The following is a 24,737-nucleotide window of genomic DNA, read 5'->3' as shown; positions in this document are numbered from 1 at the left end:
AGATTTGTAAATAATTTTTTGTCTTTCATTCCATCACCCTACCCTCTGTCTCCCACTTCTTCTTCCCAATATTTCATCTATTTTTCTGCTCTTCTTATTTCCTCTATACATTTTATTTCTTTGTTCCTTCCATCTGCTCTTCTATCTGCCCTTCTTTTCAGTCTTCATTTGTTTACTTGTATTCTTCATTCCTTCCCTTTTATTATTCCTTTCCATCTTTCTTTCTATATTTCCATACTTCTTGTGTGCCTTTTCCCATCCTGCTTCCAATTTGCTTGCCATCTTTTTCTCCTTCTATGCATTCTATTCTCATTCCTTCCTCCGCAATCTCTCTCACTCTATTTGCCTCTCAATTCTTTTTTCTTTAACATTTCATTACTTTCTCTCTGTCCCCGGATTCTTTTGCACCTATTGTTCCCATTCCACAGCTGTGTCATTGCAAAAATGATTGCAGTACTGCGAGCCACAGATCAAAGTTAGGAAGGGCCATAAACCAAGTATTTTGTCCCGGTGGCACACCTACTTAAGTTGATATAGCTGGTGCTTCACTATGGCCTTTCTTAAGGCAGGCCTGGTTCTGGCTCAGCGGGTCCATCAATATTAACCCTCACTCAGACATCCCTGCTAAGAGTAAGTAACACATTCCTTACGAGGGAGTCAGTCATAGCCCCTAGGAATTACAAATGCAACCCAAAACTGGAGACTACCCCAGAATCAGAATCCACCCAAAATCCTTAACAAAGGGGCACACTAGTATCATGAGTGTCTAGATAAATATGGGTAAGAATTCATTTTGCATGCGTAAGCCCACCATGAGAGAAGGGGTGATAGCAACCCATTGGTGAACAACCTCAGGCCGACTTCAAGTTCTTGTGAACTGCAAAGAGGAGAAAGCATTGATAAGACAGGGCCTCTGTACATGAAAAGAAGAAGCTCTAGGTCCATTGATGTCAGATAATGAGCTCAGGATACCTTCAGGAAAATACCCTACAATTAAGCCATCCAAAATGGTATATCTCAGGCACTGATATGTGAGACCAGTGCCAACACCCAGTCATCTGAAATAGAATCCTCACAAACACAGGTAAAAAGCTGTAAGACCACAACCCCATGAAGGGACAGGAGCAATTGATCCAGCGGACACAACCCCAGATGGCCATGATGGCTTCTTTGTAGGAAAGGAAGAAAAGCATCTGAAAGGCTAGATGTAGGCCCTCCCTTTTCACCTGAAGTCAGATGAAGAATGGAGCTAGGCACAAACTGGGGAACATGCTGCACTTTGGGAGAAGGCTTCCTCGATGCAGATGCTGGAGGCTTGGCACAGAAAGGCAGTAATAAAATACCATCTTTCAGTGCCACTATCACAAGCTCTCCTAAGCTCTGCCCAAACAGCTTTCACCCCAGAAAAAGAAAACTCAACAAGAGTGCCCTATTAGAAGTATTACTGTAGCAACTGAGTACTCTTATCACACAAGGATTGCACAGAAGGATCACAGGAGGTTTCTTGGATGAACTTTACTAGTTTAATCTTCAGAAGAGAAAGTTCCAGCCAAACCAATTTCATCCATCACCAGCTCCGTCTCCGTCTGCTCTCCTTTGCATTCTACCATCCACTCTTACATGTTTAACATTCAATAACAGAAACTCTAGAGGGGATTGCTCGACATTACACACCTCCCTGGACCTGGAACACTGGAGATCCTCGGATCATAGTCTGAGACCATAGCCCTTCCCTCCATGTTTCTCCCACAATGTTAAACAGTTAGACTAGAGATACTGATAACTACTTACAGGAAATATATACAACATTGTAATATAAAGAATAAATGGAAAAGTAAAAATGTACATTCCTGTTGACAACCAAAGCTGATTTCATTGCTTAATCCTTCAAATACTTGGGCCTCCTCACATCCCTGCTACTCCTCCGTGCAGGGACTGGTTGTTCACTTTTCCCATTGTCATTTTCCTCTCCTCTCTATCACAACCTATATTGTCATGACCCATGGTCTTTACACCTTCTCCCTTAATTACCACCACTGTATTTAAGGTCCAGATGTACAAGTCTTCAGTCTTGACAGCACTGGTAAATAGCTCAACAACACTGACCTTAGGACTCCTTCCCTGCACACAGTTATCTTAATTATAACCCAATCAACTAATGTTACTTCCATTTTCTTCACCCCCTTCTTTGCATCATGCTATATTTTCCTGACTGTCATCCTGTCTAATTATTTGCTTCTACAATCCCTCTATTCTTCGTCCTCATTCATTCTTACTCATGACCATTCATCCATGCAGGAAAGACCACTGTATTCCAGTGGCGGCTGATATAATTTAAACGTGGGTGGGCAGGTGGAGGGGGTGCGGGAATGCATGGGGTGGAGTGTACAGGGGGATTAATAAAGTAAAACATACCTGACAAGACTGCAGCCTCGCCTCTTGCTGCTTCTCTGCTATGAAGATCCCAACAGTCCCTGGGGTAGCATCACAGACTCCCTGTGCAATCCCTGCGCTGCTCTCATTCTATGAGACAACGCTCCTCCAACGCTCCTCCGCCATTGTAGAGGAGCCACCACTGCTGTATTCAGTTTCCTACCTCTGAACAACTCAAACGGAGTCTTCCCTGTGGTGAAGTGTGAATGGAATGTTCGTCACCAGTGAGGCAACTGGGTACTTGAATCACACCAGGCTCACAGGATGTTGGTTGAATTGACTTTACTAGTTTAATGTTCGGAAGAGAAGGTCCCAGCCAAACCAATTCCATGCATCAGCGGCTCCCTCTACTCCTGCTATCTTCTGCATTCTACCTGCAGTGATGCCGTAAAGATCAAGGTAACTAACCAGCAGTCAGCGATTGCTCACGGTTAAATCTGTGATTTAAAAAAGAAAGAAGGATTGCCTACAAGGTAAAGTACTGCTCAGAGTAGTAACAGGGGACAGTTGGCAGCCTAGTGATATCACTTGCCTGCAAATTATTAGAAAAGGTCTATGAGGTCTGTATGAGGAGAATGTGTGTCTTGTGATATGTAGAGCGTGGTCTGGTAGGACGTGTCCCTCAGAGTAGACGGGCTTAAGTTTAAGCTTTGCTCTGTATGCGCGACATGAGATGATGCGAGATTGGGAGGTCTCACTGAATCAGAAAAAGTCTAGTACGTAATGGTATTCAGTCATGTCAGACATGTTCAGAGAGTGGTAGCATTGAGCTCGGTTTATGTACATTTCAGAAATGTTATTGAATTCTGTCTTTCAAAACGCGTACTGTGCTCTCTCCAGATCTCCGTTTGCATAGGCATTCAATTAAATAAATAGCAACGTTGCTATTGCAATTCACCCAATGATGAATTTTGTAAGAGGGTCGATTCCGGTATGAAAATATGACAGTGTTGTTTTTACCTAACGTGCAGGTGTTACAGTTGTGTCAGCTGTAGAAGCCATTTGGAGTACTAAATATAACATTGAGAACATGCAGATAAAAAGAAACCAGGCTGAAAACAGTCAACAAGATTGCCAAGATGAATAGATTCATCTTATTTGCAACTACAAGAAAACCTGCCCCCCAACACTGAGCAAATACAATTTATAACGAATTGTCATGAAGGCCATCAACGTGTATAACAAGCACTGAGCAAGAAATGGCCCCTTCCCCATTAGTACACACTACTTGTTGAGATGAAAGCATTTACACGCCACTTGGGATGTAGCTAAACTAAGAACTTTTATACCCTCTTATACCGCTCTGAGTTTATCGATAACCGCATATTCCCTAGCAGTGACTTGCCCACCTGGACATAACGTACTAAGAAATGTAATAGATTAAGGTATCACACATTTTTCTGACAATTATAGCATAGATTAAGGCACAATACACTATAAGGACACATATAGCAAAGGATACAGAACTGTAAGTCAATCTGGCAATCACTGGAGGGGTCAGACGGCATTAAAGGCTTTGCGGCCTCCGCCCTGCCGGCTCAGGGCTGCTCCCCTGGAGGCATTGACAGTTCTTTTTGCATTATTAAACATGAGTGTTCCTAAAGCTGTATTTAGTAGGTAAACTCGTTCACAGCATCTCCTCAAAGCCCTAATGTTTAATCACCGTCCACAGACATCTCTCTACTGGCAGGGTTGCCCAGGGGCTTAAAAGCTATCTGGCCCAGCCATCTGCCAGGCTGCCTGCTTGACAGACACCTTACACGGGGCTTTTCAACCCACCCCTGAGCAACGGAAACTAAGAAGGAACAGACTGCACAGAGAGCTGACAGGGGTGGAATAGCGGTATAGAACACAGAAGGGAATGACAAGAAACAAAGAGCGCAAAAAAATGCACACCACACTTGTGTAGAATATTTTAAATGCATTGGCATGTCTTAGTGTTACTGAAACCTGTTACAGTCCTGTTTTACTTCTTGTGCTAACTTGACCTATCAGATGGGCTCATCTCTGAGCCTTTTAGACACATTGTATCCTGGCAACCGAGAAGCAAATGTTTGGAAAGTAACTTCTCACCCAGAGCTGTTTGCATGTTTGTTACACATGATGAAGACCATCCTTTAATCTACTAATCCTCATGAGCTCAGCTATATGCCTGCTTGTTCTTTTCGTGAGAATTTTGTCATGTGAGGGACACTATTAATGTGTCTAGTATGGTATATATTTGAGCTCCGGCTTGTACCCTGGAGCCCGCCTTCTCTGCTGATGTGTGTGGATCCCCTTTTCCTCTGTGATTCACAGGCAATTACTTTTTGTAATAAACACTTTCAGACTCGAGAAGCAACAAGAGATGGAGTTTTCTTCGACACTTAAGGGAGGAAAAGAGAAGGGGCAAAGAGTACATTGGGGCATTTAAAAAGATTTTAGATGAGCGGAAATGTTGGAGAGAACAATTTAACTTACAGTCTGCTGGAGTGAAGACGTCTTGTGTCGGTGTTCTTTTAGTGTGCTGTACTTTCAGTTTTGCAGACAGTGCTACTTTACATCACAATGGGTTTGTTAAGGGAGTAAAAGGAAAGGATGGGAAACAACCATTACTTAGCATTTTTTACTTCGCTATTCCTTTACTTAGCATGTTTTACTTCGCATACAGCTAGATTCATGAAGCAAAATTGCGATCGCAATAGCTGCGAATTAGCTATTGCGATCGCAATTTCAAAGAAAGGGATTCATGATAGTGAAAAATCCAAAATAGCGAATTCGCAACATAAATTTTGCGAGTTCGCAAATAAATTCGCAGAATCTGAAATAGCGATAAACCATGGATTCTGCGAATTCATTTGCGGACTCGCAAAATAATCGCAATCGTCATTCATGAAATATCGCATATTGCGAAAAACCCGAAAATCGCTATTTGCGACACGCAATTTAAGGAGAACCCAAACCAGGTGGTAACCAGTAAGAAAAAAAAATAAAAGATTCAAAAAAACGTTAGCAAATTACAAACAGGTGCAGGCCTGACCCAACACACTTAAGGACATGCAGCTGGAGCCTGAGGACTCTCACAATGCCAGGACTCTACATGGTGGTCAGGCGGCGTAGGCTACAGCGAGCAGCACGGAACAGACGTAGGATCCAGGAGCGGATATTCCGTCAGCGGGTCACCCTTCTGGGCCAAACCAGGGAGCAAATCTATGCTAAGTACCGCCTAAATGGGCCAATGATCATTAAGCTGATCCAGGACCTAGTCCCCCTGATGCAGCACCCAACAAGGAGGACCAATGCCGTTCCCACCCATGTGCAGGTATTGTGCAGCCTGCACCTACTGGCCTCCGGAAGCTTCCAGGGGATAGTCGCTGTCGCAGGGGGGATATCCCAGCCCACCATGTCCCGCTGCCTAAGGAGTTTCCTGAAGGCCATGCTGACCCGGCTACACCACTACATCTCATTCCCCACCAGCCAACAGGACTTGAATGACACCAAGCTGCAATTTTACAATGTAGCCCAATTTCCACATATAATAGGATGCATTGACTATACCCACACCCACATCTGCCCACCAGCACAAACGGAATACATGTATCGCAACCGCAAGTCCTACCACTCCCTCAATATCCAGATCGTGTGCAATGCAAAGACAATCATCACGGACATAGTGGCACAGTACCCGGGGAGCACACATGACTCCTTCATATTCCGGCACAGTGGCATTCACACACGACTGGCCAGGGGAGACTTTGGTGAAGGACACCTACTGGGTAAGTACACATGCCCCACAATATTACACTGTGATAATGTAGCTGCGCCGCACAGGCACTCACCCTCTGCTCATATCATTCAGGTGACAGCGGCTACGCTCTCCGTGAGTATCTCCTCACACCATACCTCAACCCTGCAATACCACAGCAACGGCGCTACAATGCAGCACACATACGCACAAGAAATTGCATTGAGAGGACATTTGGCCTTTTGAAAAGCAGATTCCGCATACTGCACAAGACTGGTGGGGCCATCAAATACGAGCCAGAGATCTGCTGCCGCATCGTGGCCGTGTGTGCAATCCTCCACAACATTGCAACCAAGCGCAGGATACCTGTTGACATCTCTGGCAGTGAGTCTGAAGGGGACAACCGACCACCTGCACATGTGCGTCACGCACGCTGCGAGAATCCTGCAGAAGGACACATGCGGCGCAACCAAATCTGCATGAACTATTTCTAGTGCACCCACTCCCCACACCCATTACCTAACTCATGCATGACAACATTAATAATGACATGAGTCAGATTAAGTTAGTCAGAATTTTTGTAATTGTTACAGCACAATAAACTGGGCATTCTGCTAACTGGTACATGAATGACATATTGCGTCATATGTCTGTCCTTCAGGAGGGCATGCTTGTAGCAGCAGCATGGCCCCTCATGTTAATGATAATGTTCAATGCCGCCTCCGGGCAGATGCTCCCAGCCTCCTTTCCCCATCCTCCTCCTGATTAGGCCGTGAGGCAGCAGAGGGCCTGCTGCTGCGGCGGGGTGCTACCACCGGTGGAATGGAGTGGACTGGCTGCTATGGCTGGATGTAGCCTCACTTGTGTCGTCAGCCCCCTCCCCCCCGGCCATGGTCGGCAGCCTGCATGCCCTGGACTGCTGTTGACACATGCTCCAGAGCTCTCGCGACGTCCTGGCAGCACTGGATCTTTTGGACCTGCATGGCCAAGGAGCGTCGCGAGAGCTGGGAGGTTGCGTTCCCTATTATGTAGTTCGACCACGTGTATGCTGACAGGCGGGTCAGCAGTTGGCGGTGTCTGCGGCGATTGAGATCCCGCTGCCTGTTCATGGCCTGTGTGTTGGCCTCCATAGCAGCTGTCATCCTCTCCATGCGGTCTGAAATTACTGCAACATTTCGGGCGGTCTTGTCCAGTTGCAGGTGGATAGCCCCGAGATGACGGGCCTGCGTCTGATGCACATGTAGCATCCGGCGCTCGATGGAGAGCTCACCTGCTCGCACATTTTGTCCCCTACCAGCACGGGAATTGTTAGTGCGCTGACCCCTCACCAGTCCGCTGGACTGGCTCCTCACAGCCGCAGGGCGGCGGGTTTGTTGGCGAACTGCAGCTGGTGTTGCATGCCCCACTGGGGATGGTGTGACGGGCAGTGCTACTGCAGCGCGTGGTGGCACAGGGGTGGCACTGGCCACAGGGGCAGGTGGTGTGATGACCGCTGGTGCGGCAGCTTGCCCTGATGGTCCGGGCTGTGGGGATAGATTTGTGTCTCCCTCTGTGTCCTCCGTGATGTCCATGACCAGGCCATCGCTGTCTGTGCTGGGGACTTCTACGCCACCTGTGATGTAAAGTGGACGTTGATTAGTGACATGTTTCTTACACATTTAGGCTTCCTACATGCATGCAGACTACCATTCCCTGAGTCACTGCAGGATTGACTCTCACTAAAAATGTCTGGCTTAATGGGGCAAGATGGTAATTGTGGTCAGACTACATGTCCCACAATGCAATAGCGCTTTAGTGGTGTGCTTTGGCTGCATGACTGGGGTTTGACATGGGAGGCTCTGGAGTCATGGACATTGTTAGGGGACAGGGGGTCGCAGTCGCATGGCACTTACCTGGTGTGTCTTGGGTGGGTCGGGAGGAGTCAAGCTGTGTCACACCCATGCATTCCTGTGGATTTATGGTGTCCTCCACTCGGTCCTCCAATGGTGTATTCGGTGGGACAGTGGGCTCCCCTCCACCTGTCGCCACACGCTCCCCCAGCCTCTCCGCTATCTTCTCCTTTGACCGCCCTCTGAGGTCATACCAGCGTTTTTTAAGTTCGTCCACGGAGCGCTGGGTCACCCCCACAGAGTTAATTTTAGAGCGGATGCGCAACCATAGCCGCCTTTTATCGGCCTCGGGCACCCTTCTCGAATCTTTCCCGAAGAGCCGATGTAGTCCTTGCAGACTCCTTCTATTAAAAATTCCAGCTCTTGCTCAGAAAATTTGATTTTTCTTTTTCTCCCACTGGCAGATCCAGCTGCAGCTTCCTCAGACATGCTAGCAACTGGGGTGTCTCCTGAAAAACTCCTGTAGGCACACTGGAGGGGACCTCTGATGGTGATGCTTCCAGTTCAGGCTCTCACTGCTGAATGAGGGTGGAACCTGCCTACTTCCTGGTTGTGATGTCATCACTGTGCTCAGGATGCGACTTCCCATTTTTGCGATCTCGCAGTTAGCGTTATCGCAAATTGCGAAATCGCAATTTCAATACGGGTATCGGCCGAATATGCGATTATTTACCATTTTTCGGGGCCTCGCAATCGGCGATTGCGGCCAATTGCGAATCGCTTTTTTTTATCGCAAATATTCATGAATGCCAATCTGCGATTTCTTAATTGCGATTCGCTTTTTCTCGCAATTTAGGAATCGCAGATTGGGACATTGATGAATCTGGCTGTAACTTCCATATTATGAGATACTTTTATAAAATGATTCCTCTACTGTGCAATGGGCCAGGCCTTAAAGCTACTGCAATGCTCTGGAAATGCTTATGTAAACTCACTGATATGCTTCCCTTTTTTGACATCACACCCTGGAATAATTTCTGCAAAAACAGATGAGGGTGATAGTCTCATACAACTCTTTTAGTACTGCGTAAGAACTGCCCTCTTACACCAGAATGTCATCTATGCTTCTACCTTTACGACACAACTGCTGATGCAGAGTTGCCCAAGACAGAACGTTTGTGCTGCAGAGTTGGCCTGGGCCACTGCCCTCATCTGGCAAGGGTTATGTTATGTTATGTTATATTTATTTTTATATAGCGCGCGGCGACTCAAAAAGAGTATCCCGGCGCTTTAGCAGCGAGACCTAAGACGAGATAACATAACACAGCAGTAAAACAAAAAAAGGGGAGCTCAGAAAAAAAAGGGAACAGAGCCTATGAAGTAAACAACCAGGTCTTTAGACCCTTCCTAAAAGCAAGTAGACTGGTGGCGCCCCGAAGTGTCAGCGGCAGAGAGTTCCACAGCTGTGGTGCCAGCAGTCCAAAGGAGCGACCTCCAATGCGAGCTCTTTTCACACGTGGTACCACCGCCAAGAACTGTGACTCCGATCTGAGAGCGCGGGCAGGATGATAAAAGGCCAGTCTCCTTTGGAGGTACTTCGCGCCCCCAGCATGGAGGGCTTTATAAGCCAGAGTCAGCGCTTTAAAGATGATCCGCTTGCGGATAGGCAGCCAATGTAAGGCCTGCAAGAGACCCACAACACTGGTTCGCCTATTTAAGCCATAGATGGCTCTCGCCGCAGCGTTCTGCGCGACCTGGAGCCGCTGCAGCAAATACTCTGGCAGGCCCAGGTAGAGGATGTTAGCATAATCCAGCCTGGACCCGATCAAAGCCTGCACGGTCAGTTTCCGATGTTCTTCCGATAAAAGGGGTAGAAACTTCCTCAACACCTTGAGGAGGCCAAAGCAGGTACCCGTCACCCCCAAGATCTGGGCTCTCATCGTCAGGCCCTTGTCCATCTTGACCCCCAAGTTCTTAGCAACTAAAGATGGACGGGCTGGTGGAAACATGTTGGTAGGCCACCAGGTTTGCCAGTCAGGATCAGACGCACACCCGAAGAAGAGAACCTCAGACTTCTCAGAGTTGCATTTGAGGCCACTCAGATCAAACCATCTAAAGACAGCCTCAAGGCAATCCCGGATGCTCTCTCCATTAAAATCTCCTCCGCTCTTACAAGAGAAGAGGAGCTGAGTGTCGTCAGCGTAGGACACGATCCGGGCCCCGAAAGACTCCGCCAATGCCGCCAGAGGGGTCATAAAGATGTTAAAGAGGGTCGGGCTCAAAATAGAGCCCTGCGGGACCCCGACACCCAATGGCGGCATCACAGCAGAGTCCGGGGAGGCCCAGACCGTTTGTCGGCGGTCAGCTAGGAATGATGAAAACCAGCTGAGCACCGTCCCCCTTAGGCCAATCTCATAGAGTCTAGAGAGGAGGCCCTCATGGGGAACGGTGTCAAAGGCCGCCGACAAGTCCAACATGACCAGCATGGCCTTGCCCCCAGAGTCCAGTACCCCTTTAATGTCTTCCGACACCTCCAGGAGCGCTGTCTCTGTGCTGAGGTTTGGACGAAAGCCCGATTGAGTGGCATGCAAAATCTCATGCGATTCCAGAAAATTGGAGAGCACTGTTTGTATATGCTTCTCCAGAATTTTCATAAGGGCTGGCAGGAGAGAGATCGGTCTATAATTGACCAATGCCGCAGGGTCAAGACCAGGCTTCTTCAGCAGGGGGATGACCATTGCCTGCTTCCAAGCTTGCGGAACCAGACCCTGGCTCAACGAGAGGTTCAAGAGTGGATTGACCAGTGGATTTAAAGCTTCCGCCATTTTTGATAGAAGCTTGGCCGGGCAGGGGTCCAAGGGCGATCCGGATTTAAGCGTGCCCATAAGCCCTAAGGAAGCAGAGGCTGAAATGGGGGGGAAGATTGCCAGCAGCGGGCCTGATAGAACCGCCAGACGCGAACCGTCCTCCGTGCAGATTGACCCCACAGGCGCCACCAGATGGAAAGAGTCCTGGATAAGCTTTATCTTGCTGGTGAAAAAGTTAGCAAGGTCCGCCGCCCAGGATTTAGGGGACAAGTCTCGGGAGGCATCGGAGCGGGGAGCTGTGAATTCTCTCACTATGGAAAAGATTTCCTTACAGGAGTTAGAGGCAGCCTCTATTCTCCCGGCAAGATAAGCCCTTTTTCCAAAGCGAATGTCCCGCTGATATGCCTTAACCGCGGTCTTGTAGAGCAGTTTCGCCTTAGGATCATATTGAGAAAGCCAAACTCTCTCCGCCACCTTACAGGACTGTCGGGCGGTCGACAATGCCGCAGTGAACCAAGGGGCCGAAACCCGTTTCGGTGTTGAGCGGGGGGCCATCACTTCGGCTCCTACTCACCATTGACAGTTGTGCATATGCAGGAGTTGTGTATATGCAAGAGCACAGATGAACCAGAGCAACCAACCATTTCAGATCGTACAAGATGTTGCAACTATGCAGAGTCAAAAACAGAAGGCCTGGCCAACCAAAACATAGTCACGAAGTGACAGTAGAGGTGGAGGTGAGGAGCAGAAACTGCCATAGAAGCACTCTGGCCGGTATAACATTTAATTCACAGGTGCCAAGTAGATGCATTTCATGTATGATCCAGACTATTGTGGCCTTTAGCCAACAGCATGTCACATTATGAGACTAGTTGGTTCACTTTAAAATTGCAAAAATCTGCCCAGATATCCAAGCCTGCAAAACTGATTAGAAAGCTGTACTGTGTTACATAAAAAAAAGTAGACTAGGCCCCTCTACAGCCATGATTATTTGGTCCGAGGTTAGCTATGTGTTCTAGATGGCAGGCAAGTTCTAAATATACCTCTCCGATCCAATAAAGAGAGCTAAAAAACTAAATTTGTTTGACCTACTAAAACATTTATCTCTTCTATTGTCTGCCTGCCTTCTGATGTTAAAAATACCTGCAGTCATATTCAGCCAGTTTCGGATGCCATTGGAAGAATTAAGAAATTAGGAGTCTGGAGGTTAGTTTCCAAGTCCTCACTGTAGACAGGCTACAGGCTTGGAACTATATGGCCTCACTCTGACACCTGACAGCAGAAGGAATTGTCATGGTTTTTGCATTATTTCTGATAATGTCCGTCATACTTGTTGCATAAACTAAGACTCTGGCTTACCTCTACAAAGTTTGGCTGTCCCAACCATGGGTGCCCGAACTTAGTTTAATGTTGGAGTGTGAAAGTCCAGATTGTGGTAGCACCGCACAACCTCATTACACATGCTTGTCGGTGTGGTATCCATACTTTCTGGGTTACTAACAGTCCCATAAAAGGGTCAGGGAAGCAGTGGTAATTCAAACCCAATTTTGTACTTTAGAATATCACACACAAGTGCTGCACTAAGAAAAAACACTACATATTTAAACGTTTTTCAGCAGAAATGGAGTGAAAGCAGAGTCCGATAGTAGGAGTGTCAGGTCGCCATACGGGAAGGTGATCAGTACACCAATCGTGGAGCTACATTGGTAGAGCCACATTGTTGGCAATCTTAAGTGTATTATGAGTTAGCATGTGAACTTTAAGAAGCTCATGATTGGTTCACCTAACTAAGGGGCGTATTACGAGTTCATCTGCCAGATTCCTATCTGTTAGGGAAGCTCCAAGATTTACTTTAGAGGACAATGCAGTGATGCAATAATGTAACCAAGAATGGGTTTTTTTAACACAAGAAGTGTGACACTCAACAGGGATGCAGGCGGGCATGCTGCTAGCACCTAACAAATAGACTATCCAGATGTATTAACCACTAAATATAATGCTTCATGTATCAGTAGAGTTACCACCTACCTGTTTTTTTACCGGCATTAGCAGTATTTTACTGACCTGGTGTTACGAACAAGTTGAACACTTACCTAAATAAACAAAGTGGAATCCACTGAGGAGTTAATGTGGTCCCCACTGTGGTTGGGAGAACACAGTGTTGTTTTTATACCCCTCACACACCAAAAGGACCCTTAGTGTCATTCTACCATCATTGGGGTCTTCGCACTCCTCTACGGAGTGCGGCGTGCTGCGACCTACGAGTACGCAGGAGCACTTCAAGTGTGGACTATGTGTGGTAGTGTGTGGGGTATAGAACGTGAGTGGCGGAGTGGTGAGAGTGATAATTAAAAAATACCTGCAGTCATATTCAGCCAGTTTCGGATGCCATTGGAAGAATTAAGAAATTAGGAGTCTGGAGGTTAGTTTCCAAGTCTTCACTGTAGACAGGCTACAGGCTTCGAGCTATATGGCCTCACTCTGACACCTGACGGCAGAAGGAATTGTCATGGTTTTTTCATTATTTCTGATAATGTCTGTCATACTTGTTGCATAAACTAAGGCTCTGGCTTACCTCTACAAAGTTTGGCTGTCCCAACCATGGATGCCCAAACTTGATTCAATGTTGGAGTGTGAAAGTCCAGATTGTGGTAGCACCACACAGCCTCACTGCACATGCTTGTCGGTGTGGTATCCATACTTTCTGGGTTACTAACAGTCCCATAAAAGGGTCAGGGAAGCAGTGGTAATTCAAACCCAATTGTATACTTTAGAATATCACACACAAGTGCTGCACTAAGAAAAAACACTATATATTTAAAAGTGTTTAAGCAGAAATTGAGTGAAAGCGGAGTCCGATAGTAGGAGTGTCAGGTAGCCATTCGGAAGGTGACCAGTACACCAATCGTGGAGCTACATTGGTAGAGCCACATTGTTGGCAATCTTAAGTGTATTATGAGTTAGCATGTGAACTTTAGGAAGCTCATGATTGGTTCACCTAACTAAGGGGCGTATTACGAGTTCATCTGCCAGATTCCTATCTGTTAGGGAAGCTCCAAGATTTACTTTAGAGGACAATGCAGTGATGCAATAATGTAACCAAGAATGGGTTTTTTTTAACACAAGAAGTGTGACACTCAACAGGGACGCAGGCGGGCATGCTGCTAGCACCTAACAAATAGACTATCCAGATGTATTAACCACTAAATATAATGCTTCATGTATCAGTAGAGTTACCACCTACCTGTTTTTTTACCGGCATAAGCAGTATTTTACTGACCTGGTGTTACGAACAAGTTGAACACTTACCTAAATAAACAAAGTGGAATCCACTGAGGAGTTAATGTGGTCCTCACTGTGGTTGGGAGCACACAGTGTTGTTTTTATACCCCTCACACACCAAAAGGACCCTTGGTGTCATTCTACCATCATTGGGGTCTTCGCACTCCTCTACGGAGTGCGGCGTGCTGCGACCTATGAGTACGCAGGAGCACTTCAAGTGTGGACTATGTGTGGTAGTGTGTGGGGTATAGAATGTGAGTGGTGGAGTGGTGAGAGTGATAATTAAAAAATACCTGGCACGTGGGGAAAAAAAGACTTTAATTACGCCCCCGGCTGGTATTGTTAAAAAGGGGTGCTCTGCGAGGCTACTACTGTAAAATTATGTACAGCCACCTCTTAAGTGCGTCGACATGGACATGTTTCGGAGTATCCAACTCCTTCTTCAGGACGGGAAAGCACAAAATTCCCCACCTTACTCAAATGTGTGTATTTATTTATTATTTATTTATTATAGTGTTTTGTATAGCGCGAACAAGACCCGTGGGTATCAGAGCGCTTAACATCGAGGTAGGTTACAGATTGACAATATAATATCAATTATAAAAACAAACAGATATGAGGTAGAATAAACTATGGCTATGAGGGGGTGCCTAAATATATATATTCCAAACGCATGTGCAATTAGCATTAAAAGGTAAGTAAGGCTTAGCTTATTTCACGGTCCATATCGACAAATAAGGTGAGGTAGAGGTTATATAGTTTTGGCTGTGAAAAACAGTTATAAGTTCACATAGGAATGAGGTAGCGATAAGGATACAGCCGAGGCATGTGTGTGGAGTCAGTCAATTGTCAAAGATTATTCTTCATAATATTCATGATGAGGACCACCCTTCTGGTGACGTAAATATTCGTACCAGCGATCCGTAGGCTTCCCTATACAGGGTATTTACTCATCATAAGGCTCTTCACTTCCCGTTTGAATGTTACAATATTTTGAATCTTCCTAATGCTTGGAGGGAGTGAATTCCAGACTCTGGGGGCAGCTCCAGAGAACGCTCGGTCATAAGTCTTTTTCTTTCGGAAGATGGCTGGCCGCAACAACAGCTCCTTGGCGCTTCTAGTTGGTCTGATTCCTCCCGATAGTTTAATTTTCTTGGCTAGGTATCTTGGCGTGTTATAGGGAACCGCTTTGTGGGTAATACATGCTATCTTCATTTTAATTCTGGCCTCGTAAGGTAGCCAATTTAGTGCTTTCAGGTGAGGAGATATATGATCAAATTTCCTAGATCCAGTGATGAGTCTTGCCGCTGCATTGAGACAAGCTTTTAGTGGTGCTGTGGATGTTTTAGGTAGGCCGGTTAATGTGGAGCAACCATATTCGATCCTAGAGATAACTAAGGATTGTACAGCCAGTTTTAGATCCGCCTCTGAGATGAATGGTTTTAATTTTCTTAAGTAGTTCAAGTGGAAGCGGGCACTTTTGGCCATTGAATTAATGTGGGCTTTCATGTCAAGGTTCTCATCTAATGTGATTCCTAGTGATTTAGCTGAGTTGACTAGGGTTGGGGTGCAGTTTAGCGCAGTCACCAATTTGGTCCATTCCTTTACTTCAGAGTGGCTCCTTGGAGGTGAAATTAGCAAGAATTCTGTTTTATGGGCATTTAGTTTCAGATGATTAGTAGTTAACCATTGCAAAGCCATCTATAGTGTCTCATTCATTAGATCAATGTCATCAAGGGAGGCGATCTTTAAGTATATTTGCGTGTCGTCTGCATACATGTGATAGGATATCTGTGATTTCCGGAGAATATCTGTAAGAGGTTCGACATACAGGTTGAATAGATCTGGGGATAGCGTTGAACCTTGCGGGACCCCAATTGCGTTAGGGCAAGGGGGTGAGATTGCCTGGTTAACCAGGAATCGTTGTGTTCTGTTCCGTAGGAAAGAATTGAACCATTTCAGCACATTTCCGGACAATCCCATCCTGTCCTGTAGCCTGGTCAATAGTGCTTCGTGATTTACCGTGTCAAATGCCGATGACAGGTCTAGGAGAATCAATAGGCATGCTTGATTTTGGTCTAGGGTTTGTAGCGCGTCATCGACAATATGCAGGATCGCTGTTTCCGTGCTGTGCCCTGCTCTGAATCCTGATTGGCATTCGTCTAGTAAGGAGAACTTGGTGATGTGTTGACTCAATTGGATCTGCACGCATTTCTCAATTAGTTTGGCCAGTAAAGGAATGTTGGTTACTGGTCGATAGTTATTTGGATCTGTTGCATCCGCTGTCGGTTTTTTGATTATTGGCACTACTTGTCCTGTTTTTTGGCAGTCAGGGAGGATCCCTTGTGCAAGTGAAGCGTTTATTATTTTGGTCCAGATTGGAACCACAATGTGGCTGATTTCTCTTACACACTTTGCCGGTAAAGGGTCATGATAGTGGTTGTTCGGTCTGATTTCCGCCAGCGTTTTGGCAATCTTGTCCTGGTCATATAATTCAAATGTGTCCCAATTTGCTTTATTTTTTGTCTTAATACACTCTGTTGTCATGAAGGCCTCGCTCGTAGGCAAACGTTGGGTCGGAAGGTTAGCCGCGGCGCTTGAGAGCTCTACCTCTAGCGATTTGGTCTTCTCCGTGAAAAATGTGGAGAATTCCTCGCAGCTTAAGGGAGTTTTTGAGTTCTCTTGAGCCGATTTGGCTAGTTTATCTGATTGTTGCTTTAAGATCTCGAAGAGTTTTCGTGGTCTGTTTTTGGCATTGTCAAGTTCTGCTCTTATATATTCTTTTTTGGAATTGATTATCTTTTTGTTATATTGGTTTCTGATTTTTCTGAGGGCTTCCAGCTCTGGGGAGGAAGGGTGTTGTCTCCATTTTCTTTCGGCCGTTCTCAGTTTGCACCTGTCCTCATTCAGTGACCCACTAAACCAAGGATTTTTGGGCTTTTCTGTGACTTTTCTGTTCTGTGTCTTTTCTGTTTACTTTTCTGTATGTTTTAAAGTGTATTATACAAAAATTAATTAAAAAAATAGGTGTATGTGTACCTATCGTGTTGTTCAGTACAAAGTCCTAGTGCCCAGTTGGCGGTTAAATTGGACTTATTTCATATGTTACAGTGCCTCATGAGCTTTTGCGCCAAATATTGGGGATGATCATCGGAGCAGCGCTGAGGGGCAGTCAGAGGAGCATTGTCCTGGGAACCAGAGCTGAATCTAGCCTGATGGGACTCCCCAATATTTGGCGCAAAAGCTCATGAGGCACTGTAACTTATGAAATAAGTCCAATTTAACCGCCAACTGGGTGCTAGGACTTCGTACTGAACAACACGATAGGTACACATACACCTATTTTTTAAATTAATTTTTGTATAATACACTTTAAAACATACACACATGTGAGTAAGGTGGGGAATTTTGTGCTTTCCCGTCCTGAAGAAGGAGTTGGATACTCCGAAACATGTCCATGTCGAAGCACTTAAGAGGTGGCTGTACATAATTTTACAGTAGTAGCCTCGCAGAGCACCCCTTTTTAACAATACCAGACGGGGGCGTAATTAAAGTCTTTTTTTCCCCACGTGCCAGGTATTTTTTAATTATCACTCTCACCACTCCACCACTCACGTTCTATACCCCACACACTACCACACATAGTCCACACTTGAAGTGCTCCCGCGTACTCGTAGGTCGCAGCACGCCGCACTCCGTAGAGGAGTGCGAAGACTCCAATGATGGTAGAATGACACCAAGGGTCCTTTTGGTATGTGAGGGGTATAACAACAACACTGTGTGCTCCCCACCACAGTGGGGACCACATTAACTCCTCAGTGGATTCCACTTTGTTTATTGACGTTGCCCAGGGAGACTGAATCCACTGTACTCTCTCTCTCCCCCTCTTGTTACATATATGAACACTTACCTAAACCTGGTATTGTTTTCCTTTTATCAGTACATACTTAAAATAGAAACTATAAGCAGAAAGCACTTTAAAATGTTTGCTAGCGCTGCCTTAATGGTACATGACTGATAGTTAAAGTATCACAAAACACAAGAAAGGGAGAAAGAGATTAGGTACGCTGTGCACTATGCCTCCTTAGGAAATTGTGAAAAAACAAAGGAAGTCAACCCTTCATTCGTGGAAAAACTTTGTTCATGAAAAAAGCTGTCCTTCCATTGATTGCTATAAGTTTACCAAAGAAAATGATAAGTTTTCTTAAAATAACCCTCACAAACCAAAAGGTCCCTTGGTGGCATGCTTCTTCATTGGGTTCTTCCCTATCGCGGCAGGACGGGGCGTGCCGTGACCAATGGAGACGAGGGAGCACTTTTTGTGAAGTGATACTATGCGTTATTGTGAGACTGGAAAGGTCAGAAAGAATGCGGGTCAAAAAATACCTGGCTATGCAGAACCTTCACTTTATTAATTCCTTAATTCCATTTTATCGTTAAAATGGGGGGGAAGAGAAATGTGCACTATACTGAGTGGTCTTCTCCCTGGTCTATATGGGGAAGGCTTCAAATATGAGGTAGCAAACGATTCAAAAATGAGGTAGGAAACTGTTACTAGGATGAAGGATCTTCTGTTTCTCCAAGTGGTGGACGTACAGACCAGCTATACTGGGGGCGAATGTACTACCCATGCTGGTTCCGTGCTTCTGGATGTAAAGTGTATCTTTGTACTGAAGTTTTGCTTTTATGAGTGCCCATTTACAGCAGTCCATTACAATGTTGCGTTGAGTTTGGTATTCTCAGTCAATTTCAAAGAGAACATCCTCTGTGAAGCGTGGCGTTCCCACGCCATCTTCCCACAGGAAGGGGGCCTAAGAACAAGCACACATATAAAAGCAACAGCAAAAAAGTGCCTCCTTTCCTATTACAGTTTTCACTTGAGGCATGTACGGGACAATCTCCCATTTGGCCAGTTCCTGCTGTTAAGGAGTAAGTGTTCAGATCTGAAGGATTTCAGACAACAAGCAGAAGACTTGTGTCAGAAATTGGAGAAAAGGAATTATCACATCAGAATGGTAGACAAAGCCCTAAAACGTGCAAAAAACAATCACAGGGACGCTTTCTTGGAAATAAGACCACCAAAACAGAAGGAGGAGAGACCCATTTGCATTGCGACATACAACACAGGCTCAAACCAGGTTACAAAAATAATTAACAGACATTAGCGTGTCCTGAATTGTGGGAATTTACATTTCCCAAAACCAATGTTCTCACACAGAAGGGGTAGAAGCCTGCGAGACATGGTGATACATACCAGACCATGAAAGATAAAAGAAGATGAAACATCACAAACCTTCCTCCCGCTACTTAGGGGGCATCGCCCCTGCGGAAACTGCAGTGTGTGCCACTTGACCAAAAATAGCAACAATTTCACTTTCAACAACAACTCTAAATGGGAACAATGTTGTTTCTCAAACTGTAACACAAAGAATGTGGTCTATATGATCACCTGCCCATGCGGTCTTCACAACTTTGGGATGACCACAAGCCCAGTAAAAACACGCATATGTGAGCATAGGAGCAATGTCAAGTGTAAAAAGGCAACAACAAAAATGTCATCACACTACATGGAAGAGAATCACACTATACACGCCCTACAATGGACTGTTATAGAACAAGTAAACAAGGAGTCCCTACTGTTTGAGAAGGAACAACGGTGGGTGTTTCGCCTTGGTACAATCATGACATACCCTGGGGCCAACTCACGTAGACCCACTCAGTATAGCCAAGTACTGTCTTAAGATAACCTATACCTCGTAAACCGTGGCTGCATCTAAGTCACATTCCATAAACAGTAATTCCCCCATTGATGAACTGCTACATGAGCCACACCTAGCTACTATATGGTTTTTACCATTGTATTAGAAAATTAAGAAATGACCCACCAGTAACACACAAACTGTGCTTTTCCCAGTTCCATATGACAAGTGGTTTTTAAGCCCCATCTCTTTTGATTAATCTCCACTTTCCATGGTAAAATGGAGCTTAGCCCCCTTTCTATTTCTTCATCTAGTTTTTCATAAATAGATTTTAACAACTTGCCCGATATTACATACCCTTAGTAAAACTAAGATTGGGGTGAAATATTTGATGAATCGTTGCATTTTAAATCCAGTCCACATTGATCATTAAAAAACCGAACTTGGTCTTGAACCGGGGCCGGCAGAAAAAACAACCAGGAAGTAATGCCACCTTTGGCAGCCATTTTTGAAAGTTAGAGCTATAGCGTGTACACACACGCGCACGCAATCAGGAAGTCACTGGTTACTTTTACCGGTTGACTACAATCAGATAGTGTTCATCTGAGCCACAGGCAGGCATTGAATGGGTGAGAGAGAAGCTTTGGTGATGTAAGTGCGGCACGCTGAACCCCTGGGCAACGAGTATTCCCAAAAAATAGTTTTTTGACTCTTTCATTTAAGTGAAATTCTCAATGTTTTTTTCTCCCGCAGTGTTTGACTACTAGCGCCCCTCCCCTCCTGTGAAAAGCTCATGGTGCCTTAGTTAGGCATCGAACATGTAAGTTTTTACGTTCTTTCATTTCTAATTATTTTGTTTTCAGTAGCAAACTACATCAAGTCACTCCCATGTTTTGTGACATCAGTAACACCCTGAGAACATCAGAATCGAGAGGGTTCCTATCAGATGGAAACCCATATAGAGTGTGTGACTTCTGTTATGTGTATTGTTTTGTCAAGTTCGTCGTTATATAAGAAGGGCAGCACAGCACTCACATATCATTGAGATGAGCAGCCAAGCACGAGTGAAAAATATATCACTTTCTTTTTACCTTCCACAAATTTGGTGATGAAGTTTTCTCAGAGTACACAATTTAATAATAACTTGTGTTATGTTTTACTCTATCTTTCCAGATTGCTTAGAAAAGTTATACAAATTAGGTATTGTATTCATGCATGTTTGTATGCACATTACATCTTGACATTAATCAGGGAGACCAATTAGGTTAACAAAGAGTGGTTAGAGGGATCAATCACTTTGGTCCTGAGGAAAAGCCTATGGGAAGGCTTCAAACATGTAGACCAGGGAGAAGACCACTCATTTAACTGCACATTTCTCTTCCCCTCATTTTAACAATACCGGCCACAGGAATTAATAAAGTGAAGGTTCCGTGTAGCCAGGTATTTTTTTTGTTTCAAAACGTTTTTATTAGCATTTATAAGGGCAAGCAATAGAAGGGAACACAGCATAATATTTAGTGTGACAATATGCAAACGTTTCATGGCAACACAGAAGGAATGAGAGCGAGAGTTTGTGGGCCTCATATCTTCCCAATCAGTGTTAGCGTAGCGAGCCGGCCAGGTATTTTTTAACCCACATTTCTTCTGACCCTTCTACTCTCACAATAGCACTTAGTATCACTTCACAAAAAGTGCTCCCATGTCTCCATCGGTCGCAGCAAGCCCCGTCCAGCAGCAGGGCGGGAAGAACCCGATGATAAAGCATGCCACCCAGGGACCTTTTGGTGGGTGGGGGCTATTTTAAGAAATCTTATCATTTTCTTTGGTAAACGTATAGCAATCACTGGAAGGAGAGCTTTTTTCATGAATGAAGTTTTTCCATGAATGAAGGGTGGACTTTCTTTGATAGTTAAAGTAACCAAAGACACCAAAGCCATGATAAAAATGAATATGAACGAGTTATCCAATTTAAGTATCTTGTCCAGGCCTTTGCAAAATCTTAAAAACCTGTACCGCCACTATTTTTCCTTTGGAAAGGTAGTAACCTTATTTAAATGGTGGAGAGCTGCCACAATATTATACCAGTGCAATGGCTGCACCTCGTACGTTAGTTATCAAGCTGGTCTGAGTCACAGAAAAGTAGGTAGAACTGCAAACAATGGTCAGCATGGCTCGTCTGGCTAGATACCACACCAAGAATTCACCCATTTGGTCATCCGACCAACTGAGCGCTCTCTGCGATTACAAAGATCCTGTGACTTGGAGCTGACATTTATTAACCAGTCCCGAAGGGGCTTCCTCTCATGCAGAATGTTGGATAGCAGCTGCAGAGCCTACCTGGGCCTGAAGAGGTTATAACTGCCACATTCAAACACTACTGATCTGTAAGTGATTGATTACATATCACACAGTGTGGCCACATTTTTAGAGCACTCTCTGGCCCACAGCCAACTAAAAAGTAGCCCATATGTAGCCCAAAATTGCTAATCTAAATAAGGAAGGGCAGGGACAGTGTAAGGCAGTAAAAGAAGATTTGTGGCTGGACTATCTTACAGAGGTGGTGTGTGCAGAATGTTGGTTCCTGCTAATTGCTTATTTTCTCTTTAATGAGTCCTCATAAAGAGGGCAGTACCCAAAGTAAGGATTCCATGGACTATGGGGCACGCACAGCCAATGGCCCCTTTGCCCACTATTGAGGTAGTCCAGTTGAGCAATTATGAAGAATCAATTGACTCCCAAGGTTTTCTCCCCGGTGCCACTGCACCTGCTGCACCAATCAAAGTACCCCTCCTTTCTCTTCAGTGTGGCTTAGTCACAATCAAGTGGACAACAGCCCAGGGGTATTAAGGCTTTCAAAAAGTGTGAAGTAATAGTGACAGTTATATGGTGCACTTGGATGCCCCATTATAGAACATTAATTAGCTTCTTAAGAATTGGCTGCCTCTCAATATTTTCAAGCTGCTTGGAGAGAGACTTCAAGTTTTTTAGGTCTCGCCTGAGCCAGGGCATGCGCTGCATTGGCGAGATATTTAGTGAGTGGGGCTTTAAAAATCCAACCACAGCTTTTTGGGTGGCCTAGAGCGCGCAGTTACGCGCACAGGCACGAGCAGAGGCGCTATCTGGCTTTCCTCTCACTCTCCAAAGTGCGTGCGCCTCGCTCTGCCTCTCTGTGCCCATATATGTCTCCCTTCTTTTTCCTCCACTACTCCCAGGTCTTGTGCCGCTTCAACGCCCCTCCCCCTCCCCCACCACAGAGCAGCACTTGCGGCCGCACGTCTTGTTTCACTCTCCCACGTTACTCATTTAAAACATTAGCATGTGTGATATCAATATCTTAAATTCCTAAGGGCAGTTGATGTTAAAAAGAATAACAGTAAATATAGTATGGGATTACATTTTCTTGATTACAGCCAAACGGCCTGATTCAATAAGATAAACAGCAAAGAATTCTACTTCGTATGACTCATAGAGAAATTAAAGATAATGTCTAAACGCACTGTTAACTGCTGTAGGGCAAAATGATGCATCAGCTCTTACGCAAACGTTTAAGTGTTTAAAAAACAGCGCCCCAATAGTAAACGGCCCCTTCAGCAGCACGACGCAATACGCCCAGCAACACTTCCAATTGAAGCATCTCCACCTCAGAGCCTTCACAGGTTCTGTCACCAGAGCGCCTTCGGCCCAGTGGCTGCTAAAACCGTTGCTGCTGCTAGGCCAGCTAGACATAGACATTTCCCCGCCTTCCAGGACTCCAAGTCAGATCTCATTGGTGCCGCCTTCTGACCTTGCGGAGCTTTCGGGATGGTTTCTTTTTACCGAGGGCTTCGCGCGGCTGGAGGTTCTGGTACGGGCATTCTTTTCACCAAGGTCATCGCGCGACCAAAGATTTGACTGCACGCGGGCTGCGACTCAATTTTCGCGCATTGCAGGGTAGCCTTAGTAGCCAGCACGAAGGCGAATAAGGCATTCCCCTCAATTTGTGAAATTTGTTCTGCACATGACACTGAAGCGCAACCTAATCAATTGGTTGAGCTGCTGGCATTAGACGTGAATGTGGTCGTTTAGCAAACTCATTAAAAACAAGACAAGTTCTTGTGTAATGGCAGCCCCCATATAGTGTAAACATTACCAGACTCTGGTATTCCATTTGCAACGCCCTGCCTCTTAAATCCATATGCACATCGGATCTAATAAAAGATCTCCAAATTGAGATATTTCGAATTAACAACTTATTCTCAAAATATTTGTATAGTAAAGGTGTATTCACATTTTATAAATACTTTTTTAATATAGCATAGCAAATAGCCACATGATTATTATGAATAAAAGTTACTGTCGCCAGCAATCCATCAAAGGGTGTGCACATCACCCTTCTAGGAAACATGTTTAAAAAATTGACTTTCCACATTGAAAGCACATCTTGCTGCAGGGTTTGCTCAAGCTTACGTCCTAATATTTCATAGGGCCTACTGGACATTACATTGTGCATAGGCTAGAATTTCATAGTTCTGCATGCTTGATTTGGTATGAGGAAAGAGGAGACATTATATGCAAGTTGTAAAATGTCTATACATTAGTGGCTCCGCATCAAATATATATGGCCATGTGGCATTGCAGCTCTAGGGAATAAGAAATTAGCTGTACTAAGATTGTTAGACCTGGCACCATTGGCGTGGGTCTACCTTCCATTTTTACTGTTGCCTCATGTATTTTTGCTATCCAGTGCCCCCATGCAAGTGCTCCCTATTTTAAATTGATGTATTAATCAGTGGTTCCATGTTTGGCTATTTGGTTTACTTGTCAGACCCTAGTCTAGTGCACTGAGTGTGCCGAGGGTGTGTAAATCCAAATGATGCTGATGGGCCTGCTATATTATAAAGAACAAGGGTCCTTAGAGCAACAAACCAATGAAGGGAAAAATAAATATAGACCAAATGGAAATATATTGTTAGGGGAATTGTCC

This window comes from Lissotriton helveticus, chromosome 5_1 (genome assembly GCF_964261635.1).
Source record: "Lissotriton helveticus chromosome 5_1, aLisHel1.1, whole genome shotgun sequence".
Lineage (NCBI taxonomy): Eukaryota > Metazoa > Chordata > Amphibia > Caudata > Salamandridae > Lissotriton > Lissotriton helveticus.
The sequence above is the reverse complement of the archived record's forward strand: the minus strand, read 5'-3'. Positions refer to the sequence as shown.